The sequence below is a fragment of the Lepisosteus platostomus genome, chromosome 6 (genome assembly GCF_059453375.1).
Source record: "Lepisosteus platostomus isolate fLepPlt1 chromosome 6, fLepPlt1.hap1, whole genome shotgun sequence".
Taxonomy (NCBI): domain Eukaryota; kingdom Metazoa; phylum Chordata; class Actinopteri; order Semionotiformes; family Lepisosteidae; genus Lepisosteus; species Lepisosteus platostomus.
Genome location: NC_142616.1, coordinates 28,420,990 through 28,434,752, shown reverse-complemented (window position 1 = coordinate 28,434,752; position 13,763 = coordinate 28,420,990). Strand labels below are relative to the sequence as shown.

At 35.5% G+C, this 13,763-nt stretch overlaps 1 protein-coding gene across 2 annotated transcripts in view; it reads right to left on the bottom strand.

Moving 5' to 3' along the window:
* Positions 1-13,763, bottom strand: part of LOC148661441 (glutamate receptor ionotropic, delta-1-like) — a 367,556-nt gene that overhangs the window by 210,901 nt on the left and 142,892 nt on the right. The window lies entirely within an intron of this gene.

The window sequence follows — 13,763 nt, the reverse complement described above, 5'->3', positions numbered from 1 at the left end:
ATAGTACATGTACAAAATGCTACCTACAGTAGTAGGGCGTATGCATCAACTCAGTAACAGAAACGATCGCTTCCAATAATTTGTACAAGTAAATTATTCTGCACACAGAATCTTCGCTACCTATCCATGCAATGTGTTCTTATTTCCCCTCCATGCCAAAATGAAAACCATGGGTTTGTTGAAAACTGTATGGAAGTCAATGGTTCCTAAAAAATCCCATAAACTTTTTTTCACATTTTCTGTTTTTAAGGTTCTGAGGTTGCCATCCAGTCTACAAGGAATGACTGGAGATGTGGTCTCCAGAGCAGAATTTTTAATTCTGGGAAAAGGATCTCAAACACAGTTTACAAGTAACTCAAACACAAGAGCAATTAATAAAACTGAAGAAATTTCAGAAGATAAATTGAGAATACAAGGTGCAAACTCGCTGAATACACCTGGAAAAATCATAGGAGATTGCATTTCACTGCTGTGCCCAGCTGAATCTCCAGTCTCACAAAAACTGACAAAAATGTTATATAACACCAACGACAAAGAAATAATATACAGTAAAAAAGACAAAACCATATTCATAAAACGTTACACTTTGAAAACAAAATCACACACTGCTTTAACATTAGCAAACGTAGTGCTTTAACATTTGGAAACAAAGTTCATAGCCTAATTAAATCCATGTGTATCATATTGTTTCTCCTCCTAGATATTTAAAAGCTACACAAAGGTGTTAATTTTAAAAGAGTTCAATTTCCACAGCAAGACTCCAATCTGTACTGAAGCACAGTTTCTATAATTACTCAGATTAAACATGAGTGGTGGAAATCATGGTGACCAGCTACAATAATTTACTTGAGAATAACATGAATTAAAATGTTCAAACATTTAAGTTCTCATCAAGAAGAATTGATAGAAGCAAATTTTCACAAAGCCTTTATACAGAGGTTTAGGTCTCAAGCTTTATGGTACAAAGTAGCACAGCAGGACATTTTTATCACACTTAAAATTGAGAATAATTTGCCATGTTTTTGATTTCCTGCAGTATGAGGATGTTTAATTAACTATAGTAAAGGCACAGAAAGATTGAGGCACAGTATGATGTAATAAACTTCTGTGTGCACTAGAACTTCAATCGTCTTATCATCTACTGATGTTTATTAGCAGAAAGTATAAATTAAAAATGCATGACACAGTAACCAGTAACAGTTTGGTATTCATTCAGGATATATTTTATATAAATCTATGTTTTTTTGCTTTCATATTAAAAAATCACATTCATTGCACACAATTCTCTGTTTGTTGTAACCACATGCAATACATTAGACAGAGAAAAATAAATTAGGATTTTAATATATATTTTGACATCAAAAGGTGAACAATAACATTAAATCAGATGTTTATTTCTGTATAAAATATACAATTAAATAAAAACACCCTGAGTAACAATACGGGAGTGGGAGGAGCCGATAAAAGTCAACGTCCTGGGTAAGAGGGCGGAGACAGCGGTGTGAGGTTAGCGAAAACCGGAAGAAAATGCATCATTTTGAACAGCAGCGTCCAGGCTGGACTGGCCCTATTAAGTGGGTTCCAGCCTGAAAGAAAAGGAGCATTGCGCCAAAAACCAAAGAAACTCAACCTCTCCCGGGGGCTGGAAAAAGAAAAAAATATGAAAAAATGCAACCTAAGCGCCCGCGTTACAATCCGGGCCTGTCGCTGGAAAGTTCTCCCCCTCCGGAAGTTTGCTTGTCCCTCTGGAGAGGTGCTCAGTGTGCTTTTAAAGGGCCGCAGCTCATCCAAAATTAGCCATGGCATTATGCCACACTGCATTTACTATTAAAGGGTAAAAGTCGTACGGTTAGCTAAATTTGCTTCTCAGTCTATTAACTTTAAGTTTACACTGATGGAGAAAAGAACTGTCTTGTAAAAAAAAATCTCAAAGACTGGCAACATATCTCTACATAAGGATCTACTCGCTGAAATGCTGACCAGCAACAACAAAAACAAAAAAGTTCTTTGTTAGGCCTTTTATTACTCAAGGCCAACTGAGTTTTAATTTAATTAAAAACCCTTATTTTCCAGCATCTTTGTCAATAGCCATTTTTGAGAAACACACATTGCAATCCGTTGCCCAACAATGCAGATTGACAAGACCTGCGAGATTCTCCAGAGGGGAGACACTTCTGCTTCCCTAAGGTGTGAGGATTCAACAAAAAGTCCTATTAGTCTGTAATACATTGTCTAGACAGTTTTTTTGTGTCCTATTGGATATCCTCTAATTGCTAATGAGTTTACCCCCTAAAAAAGGCACTTCTGCTTGCAACAAAATGAAATCATTTACTTTATTGAAAACCAATTCATGCTGACTTCTGATGGAAGGGACTGTGCATCATTAAAATCTAAATTACCCCAAAAATATTTTTTTAACATTTTCATTAATTACATTCGAGCTAACTTCCTCTCTGTGTTGTAGGGTGATTTTCACAAGACAATATTTGTTGAATTGCTGGAAATTATAAGAAGAGCTGCTTATTAGCTTTTGTGATGAGTGCAGCTCTTCAGAACATTAGGATTTTTATCCTCTTAAAGAGGAAATGATGGGGTTGAGAGAGAGATGTGTGGATGTGAGGAAGGCAGGCAGGAGAGAAGGCCAGAGGCAAACATGCTTTATTTCAGTTCTCCAGCTGTTCACTTCAGTTTCAGCAAAATACTTTTTTTACTCTACTGTACAGTGACTTGGCTTATAATAAAGCACCTTGTTAATTACCCTATTGTTGCTACTAAGCCTAACAATAGCATTTATTATTTTAACTCCAGTTGAATAAAACGCATTTACTCAGGCAGAACCTTACACCATGTGAATTCAATAAGCAGTGAATTCAATGCAATCCTGTCAAATGCTTCCATGACATACAGACAGATAAAAAATGGATGGAAGGAATTATTAAATTATTGGATTATTGGAACGTGAGAGCTAAACAGTTAACAATGCTTGGAAAAAGAACCATCTAAAAAGGCATGTAATTCCATTTTTACATGTAGAAAGTCAAAGTTCGCAGTCATGCTGTACTTACAGCCCTAACATAGATGAAACAGTTGTCTGAGGCAGCTAATATTGACTTTAGATGGACTTTAAAGCACCACAACTGCTACATCATGTTAAAGTTTCAATTATTACAAAACAGATTAAAGTATTCTGTACATATCCTAATACTTATACTAACGAACACACAATTATTGTAGATGCTGAAGATTATGATATACAGTATGAATACATGTCAAATGGTGGGTCAGAGATGGCAGCAGAGAAAAGCCTTAGGCTTTCCAAACCAAGTAGGGACACTGTGTTTATTATATTACATATAGTATCACTCAGTCCCCTCAGGGCTGCCCGCAACAAGAAAACACCATACAACAATCACTGATATGTATCTATAAATATATGAAAATATCTTCACTATCGAGCAACTCTCCACAGATTCTAGTCAAACCAAAGACAGATTGCAAAGTTATTGTAAAGTTACAAGATTTTATCACTGATCTGTGAAAAAAATGACATATTCTCCCTGCTGTGTTTTTTCAGATGCCCTAAATGGATTGTTGAAATGATATTTTGTCAACAAGTGTGTCTATCTGTAAACACATCTAAACAGAATGCACTCCTGCTTTCCAAGCAATACTGTGAGCAACAGTATTCAGCTGCATTTCCATGTACTTTACTTCCTATCCGTAGTTTTATTACATAAAGATGAGGACATAAAGGGAGGGAATTGCAGAATCTCATTAATATACCCTTGGGTGGAGGTCTTGAAATAACATTTCTGTGTGTGAGTAAACAGTATCTGTGTTTTACTGTACTATGTACTATTTTGTATCTCAAGGATATATGAATACTAGAATGTTGCACTGTGAGACAAATTCAGATACAGTGTACTTCAAATCCAGATAGGTTTGTTATCAGGAAAGATGGCAAAGAATGTTGCCTTTTAATAAGGCATACAACTAATTGCCTCTTGTGTTTGTTATTAGTTTTGTATTATAAGTTATGATATATATAATGAAGTGTGACGCCTAGCTTTTAAGAAATGTCTGTTACAGAGCTGTATTCATAAATAACTTCTTCAATAAAGTGCAATCTGCAAAATATATTTAGGAACAGAGCAGCTTTGTTTTCATATTTGCCCATTAATTTATAATAAAATAACACAAATCTCAATCTGTTAGAGGCTTAGTGGAAAGGTCAGGATTGATTTCAAGTATATAGTAAAACTAACCCAAAATTCTTCTATCACCTTTCTGCCCTGGAAAGACCTCTGCTTATTGTGCTAGATAAAAATAAAAAAACATAAAAATGTTTTAGTGCTGCTCACTACAGCAAATCTGTTTATTTCTATGCAGGTGTAATATTAAAAAAGAAGAGTGGCAATGGGAGGGGATTTGAAGTCAAAAAGACAAAGTGCTAGGTGAGAATTCCAATTACACAGTGTTTAAGAAGAGCAGAGAAAGTTTTGTGGATAGCTCCATCACTGTTTATGACAACAGCCGGCTGAAGCTTGCTGGAGAGCCTCACAATGATTTTCATCTTTACAGGATTTATTTATATGAAGTCTAAGCTAATATTACCACCAGCTCTAGCTGCCAATCTTGCAGCCTTGTGAAGTGTAAGTCTCGTCTCACAGAAAGTTGGAAACCCTTTCTTTATTTGAGTTTTAAAACAAGTTTATTTTGAAAAACGTTTGTGTGTATTTTGGACAAAAATGTACCATTTTACCAACCAAAAATATTCAGTTGAAACTTGGGTTTCTTTCCACAGTCCAAAGTTGGTAGGTTAATTGGCTTTTGGGAAAATTAGCCCTGCTGTGAGTGTGTGTGGGTTTGTGTCTGTGTCTACCCTGTCATGGACTGGCATCCCATCCAAGGTGTATCCTGTCTTGTGCCAGATGTTTGCCAGGATACAGTAGGTTCTGGCTCCACCAGAACCCACAAACCTGTTTGAGAAAAAGTGGTTAGAAAATGGATGGATGCCAAAAAGAAGCAGATATGACATACTTCCTTTAAGTAGAAAATGAGACAGTATGGCAAAGCCTACAAAGCAAAGATCAGGCTATCAGGCTGAGAAATAGAAACAGGGTGAAAACGTTATTGACATTGACAACTAAGCAGAAACATTTTTCCCTAGTGATGTATAAAAAAATCAAGTTATCCCAGGACAGAAAAGTAAAAACACCATTAATGTGGCAAATGTGAAAAGTATCTGTGAAGTCATAGTAGAAGATGACATTATCTCATTGTAAATCACGAAAGTCTGAAAAGGCTCATTTAGGCTACGTTTGACTCGCATACACAATTCAATAACACTCAAAACAGCTTCTAAGCTTTAAGGAACCCTATTTCTCTAGCATCTGTCAAACGGTGCCTTTAAATTAAATTCAATCCTTCTGTTTTAGTACAAATGTTTTCTGGAATTGCTCCTACCGGTGAAGTATACAATTTCTTGACTCCAGCAACAGCAATTTATTTACTGTCTTAAGTTACATATAACTAGAATAGTGAAAAACCCAAAGATATCAGCCATTATACTCTTCAAAAAGGCCACAATCTGATTGTATGTATACATTTGATTTACAGTATATAACAGATTATATAATTTAATCTTTACATTAGGCAGACATTAACATTAAATACATGAATAGTGGGTAGAATCTGGAACTTCCAGGCTGTCTCTGTGATGATAGTTTCTCGAGAAAATGTGAAAATACTCACAAAAGGTGTCACATGTTAAGCCAAGGAATTACTCTATGGTAATTAGAGTACACAATTGTACATGTATCAACAAAGACTTATACAGTATTTCAAATAACATGAGAAATACAAATACTTAGTCCATAGAAGTCACAGAGATGGTAACATGGTTAAATACATTTCCACAGGATCAACACCATCAGCTCGGTTTCTGGCTTTGTGTTAGTATCTCTGATGTGGAGACCTTAATCTTTAAAAGCATAGTGCTTTTTAAAGTTATGTTATAAATGTAATTAATAAATATGTAATGAATGTTTATAGTATTGTACATTCTTGTGAGAGTGAGATGCAGATTCTGTATCCCTGTGTTCAGTGTGTTTCACTTTGGTGTTCCTGTTTGTGTGGAGATTGCTATGTTCTTCCCTGTGTCCATTGGGCTTTCTCTGCATGCTCCTATTCTTTTCCACCTACAGACACTTACTTTTCAGTTTATTTGGTTTACGCCTGAGTCTAAATTAATAATAATAATAATAATAATAATAATAATAATAATAATAATAATAATAATTAACTTTATTTTAAATAGCACCTGTAAAGGTGGCTTCTCAAAGCGCTTTACAGAATGACAACAACAATAAATAAAAAGAATACACAAGATAAAACACAATTACAATACACAGAGGAGACCATGGATGGTGGTATTAAGTATAGTAGGGAGCAGAGGGGTAAAGAATGGAACCAGTTAAGTAAAGACTTCTAAAAAAATAAGGTTTGAGTCTGGATTTGAAGGAGTTAAGAGAAGGTAACTCTCTGATATCCTTGGTGAGAGAGTTCCAGAGCTTGGGGGCATAACAGGAAAAAGTCCTGTCACCCATAGAGTGTAGACAGACTTGGGGTACAGGGGATCAGAATTAGAAGAGCGAAGGTTGCGAGGTGGGGAGTAGGGTGATAATAGTTCAGACAGGTACTGAGGTGCCAAGCCATGCTGAGCCTTATTAGGTGAGCCAGTGCAAGGACTCCAGGTACAGTAGGAGTAATGTTATCACTTGCACTAGACCTGGTCAGGTTTCTGACTGCCTAATTTTGGATATACTGCAGTTTGTTGCAGTATATCTATATATATATAATAATAATAATAATAATAATTGCTTACACTTATATAGCGCTTTTCTGGACACTCCACTCAAAGCGCTTTACAGGTAATTGAGTGAGTCCACCACCACCAATGTGCAGCATCCACCTGGATGATGCGACGGCAGCCATAGTGCGCCAGAACGCTCACCACACATCAGCTATCAGTGGGGAGGAGAGCAGAGTAATGTAGCCAATTCATAGAGGGGGATTATTAGGAGGCCATGATTAGTAAGGGCCAATTGGAAATTTGGCCAGGACACCGGGGTACACCCCTACTCTTTTCGAGAAGAGCCCTGGGATTTTTAATGACCACAGAGAGTCAGGACCTCGGTTTTACGTCTCATCCGAAGGACGGCGCCTGTTTACAGTATAGTGTCCCCATCACTATACTGGGGCATTAGGACCCACATGGACCACAGGGTGAGCGCCCCCTGCTGGCCCCACTAACACCTCTTCCAGCAGCAACCTTAGTTTTTCCCAGGAGGTCTCCCATCCAGGTACTGACCAGGCTCACACCTGCTTAGCTTCAGTGGGTTGCCAGTTGTGAGTTGCAGGGTGATATGGCTGCTGGCATAGTTTGTTCAATGTACTGTAGATACTGTACCCCAGCGAGTAGAGTTACAGTAGTCAATTCAGGAGAACAAAAATGTGTTAATCAGCTTTTCAGCCACAGTTAGTGATAACATAGGGCGTAGTCTAGCAATGTTTCTGAGGTGAAAAGAAAGATGTTTTGACAATATGCTGCACATGTGGGTCGAATGTTACGAATGTTAAGATTGTTAGTAACTTTGACCAGGGCATATAGTGGATTTTCTTATTTGGTGGAGTTGTTCCAGCACAGGCCATGTGAATTTTGATGAATGCAAAAAGGCCTCTTTCTTTTTGTGGTAACCATTCAGTTAAAGTTGTATGACATACAGACCTTTATGAAAATGTAATGATAACTTAATATGGCATGCTAGTTAAGCATTAAATCTTTTTGTTCTGATTTACTCTGAATCAGGTGAGCATGAAACCACCCTACATTATTAAAATCTCCTGTTGTTGTTTTTTTTTCTTTTTTTATTTTATTTTGGTAGGCATTGTATTATTAAGTCAAAGGTTAAAAATAGGAAACAGAGGTCTTATTTGTCTTTAAGATTTAAATAAAAATACAGTACAAAACATAGACTTGTGTACATATAGATATATAGAATATTTTGTTTAAAAGAGGACACTCACACAAACTTCATGTCCACTGTTTTCAATGACTGCACAATCCAATTATCAGTTTTACTGTATATCACCATGTAACAATGGGCAATCACTTTAGGTGTATTTGCACTCTGCTGAACATAGTGAAAAAGATTTTGCTCAAAGAAGAGGATGAAATTCAATTCAATCTGTATGAAACTGAATGAAATGCACCTATCAGAGGGAAATGGCAATCTGAATAATTGTTAAATTTCATATTAAGAATTTATTACATTAAATCTGCTAAATCAATGTCTATCACTTTTCACTCAAATGGAGCTCTAATAATAAAACAATCTATTTTACCCTGGTGAAATCTTTGCTACTTCTTGATCTTGAGTATGTGATGATGAAAATGTCATTAATAAATGAAGTATCTCATCAGATTTTACTTTGATAAATATTTTACATATAACACAAAGAAAGTATTCTGACAGTTAATGGAGAATCTAAGAGTCATAGCTAGAAAATAATGATCTATTAACTACTGGAAGAGGTACTACAACAAGACAGCAGGAGTCATCAATCACTACGTGAGCTTCTTTGAAGCAGCATGTTGTCTTAGAGATGATGTAGTGAAACGTGTTCTGGAGATATGACAATTTGTTTGCATAAAGAGTAACAGACAATGCAGTGCCTGTGACTTCAATGTATTTATTTAATTATTTAATGGATATTTTTATCCAAATGCTGTAATGAACAATTACCTTAATCAGGCTCATATTTTTTTTCTATTTAAATGTCAGTGTTAATACAGTATTTCAAGTATTTGAAAGATGTGAAAAAATACTTGTAAATACATATGGAACAGCAGCATCAATATGATTAAAGAACTCTATATAGAAGAAAATTTATGGCACTCATTTCTATTTGTCAGCATTTGTTGCTATATCTATAAACTGACACTGGGAACAAAAATAATCACTATACAATAATTAGAAGAAAGGTTTTACAATGTTCAAATATTCAATTCAAATAACTTTAACATGTTTTGTGAACTGCAAATGACCTTTTCAGAGATATCAAGAGTGATAACTCCTTAACTGTTGTGTATAAGAAAATATTATGGATATTGATAATAACTGATTATCACATCCCGATCTACAGGTTCTAACATTCTCATCAAACATGCAGGTGCTTTAGCATAACTGCTAAGTGCTTTGTCCTGCATTATAAAAACACTGCTAGGTATCAGTGAGAAAAATAATGCAATCTATTGTCAGCGAAAAGAACAAATTACAAAGATTGCAAAATGTAAAGGGTAACATCAAAACCCAATTAATATTGTTATTTCTCTTTCACACATGGTTTGAGCCTCTAAAAGCTATGAATGTGCATTAATTTGTTGTTTTCTTCTGCTCTGTTTATTAACCTGAGCCAAGAACAAATATTACAAAAGTTAATATTATTTTTATCATTTATTTTTAGGTTGCCTGACTTTACCCAATGTAACTTTTCACACACTGTTTACCAAGCAAAACTGAAGTGAAACTTCTGTTAGCTGTTCTGCAGTGAGAAAACATTAATGAATTAAAGAAGTAATTGCCAGCTAAGTGGTGGTTGTTAGATCAATCAAAGAATCAAAGAATGGTTTGTAAATTTTATTTATACTTTCCATTTCCCTCAGACATTAAAAAATGAGTAATGAAACTATTGCATTGCTTGGCATAGTTTTCACAATATGATAATAAAGAACAGCATTTAACATTGTACACAGCTTTACAGTGGCTTCAGGTTTCTCCTAAACTTTACAAAACGTCATCGGACAAAATGTTCCTCTAACATTTGTCTCCAGCTGGAACTGTGAAAGGAATCTTATTCCATGATCAACACACAGCTCATTTTAGTATCTTACTAGTGTGTTAGAGAGAAGGACAGTACACTTTATAATACTCAGAGGCCTAGGTACAGTACACTTTAAAATACTCAGATGATAATTGCATTGTAGCTACAGGAGTTATTTTAAGCATTTCCTCATCTAACCTTTACCTGACTGTAAGAGAGGCATCGTTGCGCACATACTTTCATTCTCTTAATTTCTTGTGCTTAATCATCACAGCAGTACCATACAGCTGAATTTCATTTCAAATGAAAAGTGCTTTGTTACAAACTTAGAATTCACACAAAGCTCTAGACTAGAGAAGGTAGGTGTCATATATGTGCCAGAATTTCCCAAAAGTGCCTGTTCTCAATATCTTTAACAGTTGATTTTAACAGATGATGAAACCTGTACAAAAATTCTGAAATGTAACCAAGGTGGATCAAATTCTTCAAATGCCACTGTTGGGCACTGATCTCTCAGTGTGTAGGCAGGCAGAAACAATAAGGCTGAGGAGCTCTGGGGCAGAAGAAGAAAAGCATTGCTGCCTGTTGGCAAAGAAAGCAATCGGCAGCCACCAGCACACAGGGTGGCTCTGCACAGAGTTCTGTGCTCTGCGCCTGACGCTTGCCCAGGGAAAATCCCTGTAGGGCAGAGGAGCATAGATCAGTTCTGCAAACCATCCAGAGCCCAGCGTGCACAGCAGAAATCTCAGAAGAGAGAAATAAAGCATCTTGAGTTCTTAACGGGCTGGCTAGGTCAGCCATCAAGGGTAGTCATTTATCTTTTGCACGTTTTTTTTTGCATTGGCTATTCTAGTACTGTCAATGTTGAAAAAATGTTCACATGACATAAGACTCCAGCTCCAATGAAATTCAGTGCACTCACACATTACCCTGAGGTAAAACATAATGTATGTTAAATTCATATTCATATTCATATTCAATTTGATAATACAAAAACTTAGAACATCCTGAATTTGGAAAATAAATTTCTTTGAACTCACACTTCTTTGAAAGAGTATCATCGTTTTAGATTTACAAGAGATTTTTTAATTTCTTAGGTCCAATGTAATTTTTAAAATCAAGACTGTAGATAGTTTTAAGACTGTGTGATATCCAAAAACACTGAGTGCTGAACTGGGGTGATGTAAGTACTTTAGTTGTTTACCACAGAGATTGGCAGTATCTGGCAAAACTAATAAACTTTAAGAACTACTGTACCAAATGGGCTAGATGGGCCAAACGACACCTCTCATTTCTCTCATTTGTAGCCTTCGAACATTCTTCTATTCATTATGCATTGTTGGCACAGATACCTCAAGAGTTAGTCTAAAAAGGTCTTTTTTTAGGTGCGGGTGAAGCTCTGAAACCACAGGCCCAAGCCTGGGCCACATCACTAGCCAACTTTCCAAATCAGTTGGAAATGAGCTAATTCAGGGTTAAAGATTGAAACAAGGACCCAGGGACACAAGGACATGAAGAGGAAATATGTCAAAGACTGTCGATACCAAGTGCTTCTTCACACAAAGGGGTGGATGTCTCAGCATGTCAAGCTACCCAGTTATACTGTTGAAGATGATTCCCTGGTCTAAGAGATGGCTATTTGAGTCTGGTTAGAGACAAACAAGGAGATCTTTATTTTTATAAATAATAAGAGTACTAGCTAATGTGTCTTTAGATTGATAGATTAAGGTTTTACAAAACCCCCTCACATTTTGTATATTTCTGGAAGTACTTTGAAGGTTCCTTACAAAGAGTTATTACTTGCATCACTGGACATTTGAAATGAATGTGGCTTGTAATTTACTATACAGCATATGAAGGGAACATTTCCTAAACATAACTTACATAATTTTACATTTTTATCTGCTGTATTACAAAGGGGAGTCCATATATACTAGTTAAAAATCATAAATTTCCATAAAGTTACATCTTTATTTCACCTTGAATCTTGCACATCTTTATCCCTTATCATAAGGTAACACTGCCTAAACTTAAATCTCTGTACCTATGATTGAAGGTCAATCAGACTCAGCTCATTGAGTTGTGCTAGCCTTGGCAATCCAAAATATGGAATGAGCACCATTAATGATAAACATTAGTTCTGGGAAAAGAAATGATTAATGCAGCCGACTCCTCTGTGGCTCCTGTTGATGTTTTTAATAATGGCCAATTGAAAAAAAACGCAGATCACCTTAGTAAATTTAAAAATATATAGCACCTGTCTGCTTATACAATGTCTTTCAAAATTAGAGTGAGATTTAAAGAAGGAGAAAAAGCAATTAAGTCTTCGGACACATTCTTTAATTCTTATCTTTTTCTCTTTAACAGTTGTCTTTTTAATTACCCCTCAGTAACAAAAAGGGGGAATTTGTTAAATATGTTCTCTGTTAATTAAACCTTGATTGCTAGTGAAGCTGCCTTTTGCTCTATCTCATTTACCCAGCTAATGGAAAACCTGCAGCTCTCTAGCTGAGGCCTCCTCTAGAGATGAATGGCATTAGACGTTTAACCTCACACTCTGAGAACCTCTGTCAGAATACTGTATGTAGCGATCACTGACAAATGATGAGACAGAGTGGCAGATTAGAAAATTTCTGAATGTGGCACAAAATCATACTAAACCGGTTAATATTACGGAGTATCAATAATATTAAAATTATTCTGACCACAAAGTTTAATATTACAAGGAAATTTCTCTCTGTGAAAAAAATATTTATTTTGCACAGGAAACAGACTTCCACCTTTTGGGCAGTCCAGTCAGTGAGAGCTTATTTTACAATAGCATAGGTTTCTTTTTAGGTAGATTGTTTCTTTCTATTTTTCATGCAAATGTGCAGGTGTTCACACTCTGCAAGGTGCTAATTAATGCAAAAAACCTCTGAAATAAGAGCCACCTTTAAAACAAATTGCTTTTCTAAAGATCACTAAGGCATCTCATCTCTTTATTATCTTGAGTGGGATGAGCAGCAGACACAAACAGACATTGAGGTGGCAGATGCCCTATCAAAAAGAATAGAAAAAACCCCATCAAGATTACTGTCTTAATTTTAAATGTATATGATGCAATGACTTTTTAAATGGTTGATCACCTTCTATACTAAAATGTTAAGGGATAATTAAATTCGTTGTTATTTAAAATACTCCTTTCTAAATAAATGCACATGCATAAGTGCACAAACATTAACACATACTTCTGTATGCATCTCATAAACCTCCTACTCCATTTTTAATGGTCCTGAATTTGATTAATTAAAAACTGACAAAGTTTCACACAGAAATGCTTTATTATACATGTTCAGCCTCTAAATGTTGCAGCATTGTTTTCCGTAGTCCTCATTTAAGAGAGATGCAAAAGTAAATTGCTTACAGATAGTAAATAAAATAGAATAAAAGAGTACATATAGAAATTATATTTATATAAAGAAACAGAAACACAAAGGATGTTTCATTTTCTTTTATCATATAATGAACTTGCTTCATAGATTAGAAATTACTCTAGATTTTGAGATGTGTATGATTAACATTAGCAAAGCTGGGATGGTAATATCAGGCACTGCTACAAATAAGAGACATAAACAGGACACCTACACACTGAGAAGATAAAACAAGAAAGAAGTAATGGCTTTTAAGGAAAATAAAACACTTTCATGTTTACTTAATGATAACAGAATGCTGATAAACATTAAACACATTATCTCCCTTCATGACATTTAAGGACAAGGAAAAAGACTTTACCAAGCAGGAATTCTTCACATGAAAACACAAATTTATTTCTCAGATAATCACTTGCAAATGTGCCTGACTGTATGCAGGTACAACACATTTGTACTTAATCAAAG